The sequence below is a fragment of the Dermochelys coriacea genome, chromosome 3 (genome assembly GCF_009764565.3).
Source record: "Dermochelys coriacea isolate rDerCor1 chromosome 3, rDerCor1.pri.v4, whole genome shotgun sequence".
NCBI lineage: Eukaryota > Metazoa > Chordata > Testudines > Dermochelyidae > Dermochelys > Dermochelys coriacea.
In genome coordinates this window covers 200,093,843-200,101,609 of record NC_050070.1, presented here as the reverse complement: position 1 = coordinate 200,101,609, position 7,767 = coordinate 200,093,843, and positions in this window count along the sequence as shown.

The following is a 7,767-nucleotide window of genomic DNA, read 5'->3' as shown; positions in this document are numbered from 1 at the left end:
TGGTACTTTTGAAGCATCCGTGGAATAAATAGTGAAATCCTTACTTTGGCTATTCTTTTTAGTGTTTTCCATTGTTCCAGATAATTAGGCAAGAATATTTGTTAAGCTTAGGTATTCTGGGATCTTTTGAACCCAAAAGAAGTAAAAGTCTGAGGCAAAAACCAAGGAAGAACAATGAATATGTTAATCAGTTACATTGTTAAGAGTGACGATTAAGCTAATGAGATGGAGTGAATGAATTCATTTATATGCTTTATGAAATTTCTTGTCTACTAGCATTTTAATATTTTCTATTACTATTACCCAGCTGGGGGCAGGGGGCTGGTGTGTCATTCTGCTTATTCTAAAAGACAGCGGGTACTGAAAGTGACCATCGTTGTCAGTCCTTAAGATTCTGGAACAGGGTACCCTGATAGAATTCAGAAAGATTTATGATACAGGCTTAGTGGTAAGAGGTTGTTCCCTGTTGGAAATTTGAGTCTTCTCGTTCAACCATTTCTTTCCCAACAGAGTTGAATATCAGTTCATCATATTTCTTCACAGAAAATCATCAAAGAAGATGGATCTACCCTTCTATGATCCAGTCTGAGGATTTTGGATCCAATAACAAACCAGCTAAAGAGAGGGTTAGGAAAGACTCAAGAAAGGGACACTCAAAGAGAACTGGAGAAGTCCACCCTCATAGAAAAGAGAGGATTCTTAACTTGATCCTAAAATGCAAACTACAATACATTTTAAACATTCCAACTAGTGTCACTTGTGATGGGTTTTCTAAAATCGTTTACTACTGTTAATCCACATACCATATGATGTGCACATTGACATGCAAAACCACAAAAAAACCCTCAATTATTTCAAATTAATTCCTCTGCCGGTGTTCCCATTAGCTATGTTGTAAGCTCCTCCAGTAGGGTCTGTCTATGCCTTGTTCTATTCTAACTGCATCAGTACTTAGAGACATATACCATAAGGTATCTATGTTATCAACTACAAAAAGTATAAATAAGTGTCAGTCCAGTATTAACTGGACAAACTGACTGCATCAGAAAACCAGCACCCTCAGCCTCTCTGTTGAGACTCGGCATTGAATGAGTGTGGAGAATAAGCTATCCTTTCGCCCAGAGAGGTATTCTCTCCTTGCATTGTTTCTGCCTCAGATGGACCTGCTTTTCCCAAGACTTCCCCTTATAAATACAAAATGTGAAATCCCAATCAATGGGAGTTTTGCCTCTTCTTCAGTGAGGCCAAGATTTCACCCACAGTGTTCAGTTAACATCAATACTCCCAAAACGTACCATTGCTGAGGGAATAGAAAATTTTAAAATTCACATTGTAAACTGATTATCTAGAAGTCCATCAAAATTCATAGATTCTAAGGCCAAAAGGGTCCACTGTGATCATCTAGTTTGACTCCCTGTATAACACAGGTGATAGGATAGAAATCCCATAATAAATCTTAAAATAACCCTCCAGGGCATATGGCAAACAATAACATGAAATAATTTATCCTAAACCACAATGATGTTTGCACGTCTTTATGTACATTTTTACAAGCAGTACTTAGAATTCATAGCACACAAGGTTTAGCCTGGGTATAGTAATTTTCACATTAGATGATGTTTGAATTGCAAAGCTTCATGTGTTCAAAGTGAGGGAAAAACATAGAAAGGCTTTAGCTACTTTGCTCCAAGGTTCAGTCCTTTTAAAAGAATCTCTTAAAGTCTGTTTAGTTTGTCAACAGGGTCAGGAATGCATTTATATTAATCCTTTAACAACAATATTTTAACATTCACTTTTTAATTGTTTGCTAGAGATGGCAATAGTGTAGTTGGCCGTCAGGGGATTCTATGTTTTGCTGCGGTGGTGTTTTCTAGATCTAACTTTAAAGCTTTATAGCTACTTCAGCTGCCACTCTGGGAGAGTCAGCAGTTCAAGAAGAGCATGGGCTGGCTTTTAGACTAAACAAGCTAGAACTCGGAAGAGGGGGATGAGTTCAGCAGCAATGCCACAAGGAAATGCTGTGGACAAGGTATTTTGTCCCCTTAGCGGGTGGACACACCTTATTGTGTTGTCTTATCCACCACCTGGTGCAGGGGAAGCAGGTGCTTCCTGGATCCTCCTCCCCCATCCCACTCCCATTGTCCATTGTTTACCCTCTCCCCTAGTTGGCAGCACCTGGGGAACTATGTGGCAAACGCACAGCAAAGGATTGGCTTCTCCCCTGGCAAGAGAGGAGAATCTGGAAAGACGGCCAGTCTCTCAGGCAGTCCCAGGGGATTTAGCCCTATAGGCTTAGTTTATCAGAGTCTCAGGCCCTTTGTGGAATTTGTGGGGTTCTCCTTCTGTCCCTCCTCCTGGGGGGTACTGTTTTGCCACCAGTCAGGGCAGTTTTGGGAGCCTGTGGCTGTCTCCTCCTTGTCTGGATTGCCTCTATTAAAGAAATTTTTGAATGGGGCAGCCTTCTTCCTTTTCCCTACCCCTTCCTGTGGTAAGTTTCTTCTTTTAAGCTCCTCCCACTCCAGGCTGACCAAGCGTTGCCGATGCACCTCGTTAGGGGTGAACAGGCCAGAAAAGCTCCTTAGTTTCCTCCATACCAGTGTGAGGGCGTGGCCCTTCACACCACCCCACGGTTAATTTCAGCAGCAGGCTGAAAGTCACATATGGTACAGCAGTAGTAGAGGGGGAGTGTTAAGAGACTTACGCAGCAGAAAGAGCGGTTCTAAATGAAGGTAGTGGTGAAAACGTAGTGAGATAGGCCTCGTGTTCCCAGATCGTCACCTCAGGCAGAGAAGACTGGCATGGCAGATTCCCATGAAGAAGTCCAGTGCAAGAGAAAGGACTCTCACAGCTCTGTTAACGTTTCACTACTGTAAAAACAAAGAAAATAAGCTTCGCATCAGTAAATGTCTTTTCTGGGGCTTCCGTCAGGATTTTTTCCTGGCTAGAGTGCTTATCTCCTACAGAGCATTTAAGTTCGCATTTATTTTACTATGCAAATGAGACATAGGACTAATTTCCTCAGGCTCCAGCCAACCACATAAGATGTCTGCTATCTAAGTGAATTTTATGGGATTCATCACCTCACTTCGACAGAGCCGGGCCTGTCCTTGGATGCAGAGTTCTTGCCGTTTGTTTGAAAGATGCAACAGTACTCAATAAAATAATTTAGCTTTGTACACTTAGGCACAAGGCCAAATCCTCAGCTCATGTAAAAAAAAAAAAAAAATCAGCGTAGCTCCATTGGGACCAGTTTCCATCAGCTGAGGACCTGATCCACAATTGATTCTCTCTTACAATACAGTCCATGACAAAAGATTTATAGGGTGTGAGGGCCCTGATCCTACAAAGACTTATGCATGCTTTACCATTAAGCCCATGAATAAACCCAATGGATTCAACAGGGTGACACATGTTTAAAGTTGTCTTTTCAGGATCAGGACCTTCCTCTCCAGCACCTTGATTTTAGGACTTTACAATGCGGTAAACTGAATTTATAAGGATTTTTTCAAATGTGGGGGAAACATCCACTCCCAGCCTAAAGCCAAATGTCATCTCACAGGAATTTAAACTCTAGTAAATTAAAACAATGTTTGGTTTGGTTTGCTTAAAAAGGGAACTATAATTAAGGGGTTCAGATTTTGTTCATCTGGGTGTTGAATGATATTCTTCAGGGGTTCAATTCTCACAAAGATGCAAGGTTGCAGGATTGGGAGCCTTGGCATGCAAGGTTGAACCAATGTGTGCTTTTTTTATTTATTTATGTTTCCTCCTACCCTCTCCCTGAAACAACATGGTGCACTCTCTTTATCAGGGGACAGTGCCAGCAGCACTACTTGTGTCCAACGACATTAGTGCTTTGGGTAAAGTGCTGGAGAGAAAGGAAGGTCAGAGAGCTGGAAAGAGAAGGAAACTGAGAAATAAGAAAAAATGTATCTCACCAGTAACAGCAGCTCTTGTCAGTTACAGACAATAAACAATAGACAAAACACTGGCTTCAGAGGAGCCATTCAGGCGTTTCAGGAGCCAATAACCTGACGTAAGGTAAGACTATAAAGGCATAACCATTGATCATTTTTGGCCCTGTTTCTCATGCTTGATGGGACACAGAGACCTTCTTGTAATCTATAGCTGTGCAGATTGGTTTTGCCTCTTAAAATAAACAGCATATTCTCTCTCTTTCCTAGCTGCTCCTTCCCAAAATGTGGCAAATGAGCTCTTTGAAACCATGTGGGGTGGATTTACTGAGCAGGTCTCTTTGCCAGGATTGTTGCGCACTAGATTCAGCCTGCTGGGAAATAATTTTAAAGACGCTGTAACCTGAATTTGTCAGGCTGCTGCTGGCAGAACAACTGCAACTCCAAGGACCCACCCTCCCTGTCCAAACACAACCACTGTGGCCCTAAGTGAACAAAAGGTCCCCAGAAGAGGATGGTAGGGTGGAGTCATGTAGTAGCAATTGAGGGAGAAACCTTTTCCTTCCTCCCTCTCAGATGTTCAATGGTAGGACACCACCCTCCTTTCACTCACTGTTTTAATTTAAAAAGAAACCCCTCTGCAGAGCCAAGTGCAACCTGGCCACCCCATAGGATGGTATTTCAGTCTCTGAGTATCTCTCCTGGAGACTGGTATCTGATGAGGACATTGAGAAGGCCCAAGAATTGGAAAGGTGAAGCTCATTGAAATAATGGTCCTTCCCCTGCCTGGGAGGGCTCTACACCTCACTCTTCAGGAACAGCTTTGGTTCCTCTTTTGAGGGTGCTGGTTGGCTGGTTTGTTGCCTTCCACGCCACGCCAGTCTTTCCTCCCCTAGTCAATAGGAACAGCATCCTGGACTTGAAGGCCACAGTGACATGATGCAGGAGCAGACCCAGGGTAGGCAATTTCAGCAGCCACAGTCTCATGCACCCTGCTGACTCCTGTTTCCCGTCTCTGTCAGCCAAGAAATAATACACTTTGCTCTTCCTGGCACAGATGTTACATTAACACACATGGCATCTGCAATTCTCAGCCTGACTTAGCAGTGGGCATCAGCGTCCAATATCTAGGGAGATGCTGGCCATTGCATTTGCTCTGTGGTCATGCTAAGCACTGATGTCACCAGCTCCAGTGTATTATCACAAGGCACATCCTGAAAAACGTGGCTTTAGAAAGCTGATTGGGGTGTGCTTAATAATCAGGCGAGAGATTATTATAATGGATTATTTAACCCTTTCTAGTTCTTTGCATGTCTGAAGCTACAGAATGACTCAGTGCTATCATTGGGTGAATATTGATTTCCATTAATGTGGTGTGTGAAGAAAATCCTGAATGCCAGCATCACTGGGGTTAATAGCAAATACCTACCACTTTTCACCAAGAGAAAAGCTAGCTCAGACATTCATGATCCAAAGTTTTTGCTTTGTTGGTAAAAGAAAAGGGGGGGTGTATATTAAGGGTTCCCGGTTTTAACAACAGTGTGTCTGCAACATCCTTGCTCAGTAACTCAATCTGATTTTTTTTTAAAAAATCCTGAAAATTGGATTAATTGAAATGAATTTTGGAATGAAATGCTGATGTGAGCATGAGTTGATCTGGGAAACAGTCTTGTAGTAATAATACCTAGAGAACTAAAATAAAAAAACATACAGCAGGGAACAACTATGCATGGGAGATGGGGGAATGGCATAGCAGAAATGAGGAATTCATAAGTCTATTCCATCGCTACTTTCTGTGACCCAGTACAGAGAGTTAAAGTGCATCACTTTAACTTTATGGGAGATACATGCAGAAAAAGCAACATCATATGTCTAGGACCAAATAAGGGCACTTATTTTATTTTATAAAAATAAATTTTAAAAAGGGATTTGGATAGTTGAGGGTGGGGGGAATCTAATAAACCAGGTCCGTGCTGTGTGTCTTGCTGCATTGAGCGAGTGAACACATGAAACATGCTTTCCCCCATGCTTCCGCTATGGCACCCTAGTGAGAAAAAGCAAATTACCCCAGAAGACCAGAACGAGAGGTCTTTCAAAGGTCATTATCAGAAATGGTTTCTTGTCAATACAGCACTTGATTGGAGGAAAGTCACAAAATTGCAAGGCTTTGATTGCTGAGGGGAAGCTTTTAACTGCTTCCTGCTGTTCTGTCATTTTGCACTAACCCCAAATGGCCCAGTTAAATTGATGTAATGTTTCCAGTTCCCTGCCTACAAATCACTCTTCTCTAGTTAATATTGGAAACATTTGCACATGGTAGGAATCAAAGTGGCTAAACAGGAAATTGTAAAGACAATAGAGAACTCAAGGCTTTTACTCAGGGTATGTCTACACTACCCACCAGATCGGCAGGGATTGATTTATCACGTCCGGTCTAGACATGATAAATCTACCCCGAGCGCTCTCCCGTCGACTCCTGTACTCCACCATCGCGAGAGGCGCAGGCAGAGTTGACGAGGGAGCGGCGGCAGTCGACTCACCACAGAGGAGACACCACGGTAAGTCGATCTAAGTACGTCGACTTCAGCTACGTTATTCACATAGCTGAAGTTGTGTAACTTAGATTGATTCCCTTCCCCCCTCCCCCCCACCAGTGTAGACCAGGGCTCAGTGATCAAGGCACTATTTTTTTTCTGACACTTCACAATAAGCAATTACCAAGCCACCATCTTTGAGTACAATGCAAAGATCCTAATACACATAGATTCATAGATACTAAGGTCAGAAGGGACCATTCTGATCATCTAGTCTGACCTCCTGCACAACGCAGGCCACAGAATCTCACCCACCCACTCCTACGAAAAACCTCACCTATGTCTGAACTATTGAAGTCCTCAAATCGTGGTTTATAGACTTCAAGGAGCAGAGAATCCTCCATCAAGTGACCCATGCCCCATGCTACAGAGGAAGGCGAAAAACCTCCAGGGCCTCTTCCAATCTGCCCTGGAAGAAAATTCCTTCCCGACCCCAAATATGGCGATCAGCTAAATCTTGAGCATATGGGCAAGCCTCTTTGACTCATGCTGAATGGTTTGATCCTAGCATATATACAATCTGATTTCTGTCTGATAGCTAGTGTCTCATAATTATCTTAAAAAAAATGAAGGGCTGGCCCTTCAACAATGCAACCATCCATGAGTGCTGATCCATCTGTGGCTCTGTGTAGAGAATGATAAATATTACCATTGAGAGTACCATCACAGTTCATAGCAGAACACAAGCACCAAGTGCTCAGGATGGTACCAAGGTGAAGGTGTTTTTGATCCCAACCAGTGAGACCCTGTTGCCTCTTTGTGTTTGTTCTTTGTATTTGTACAAGATTACACCAAGAATATACCTGTCTCATCCTGAGGGATACAACCCTGCAAGGTTACTCGGGCCAAAGTCCTGTTTCCTTGCATTGAAAGCTCCCAGTGTGCCTCCCCAGCAAGCTCTGTGCTCAAGCAACCCTTTCTCTCTGCTTCCTCTCAGGATAATGCTCACAACTTCTTCTCAAGGCTTTCTCCCTCAGCACACACAACCAAATATCCTAGCCCCTAGGTTGGTTACCAGGGAAACCCATCAGTCCACATAGCTTAACTTTGACCTGTCTAGTCTTTGTGTGGTAGCCTCCTTTGTTTACAGCTGACTTGACTATGTAAAGGAGCTTGATTGCTCTTTCTGTTGAGCCTGAAAGAGACTGGTGAAAAAAAAAATCCTGACATTTGAGAGTTCTATCCTGAGATCATGAGTGAGGCTTAATTTTACTTAGAAATTGCTGTCAGCTCCAGGTGGCCAGGGTTCCCCTGCCAGC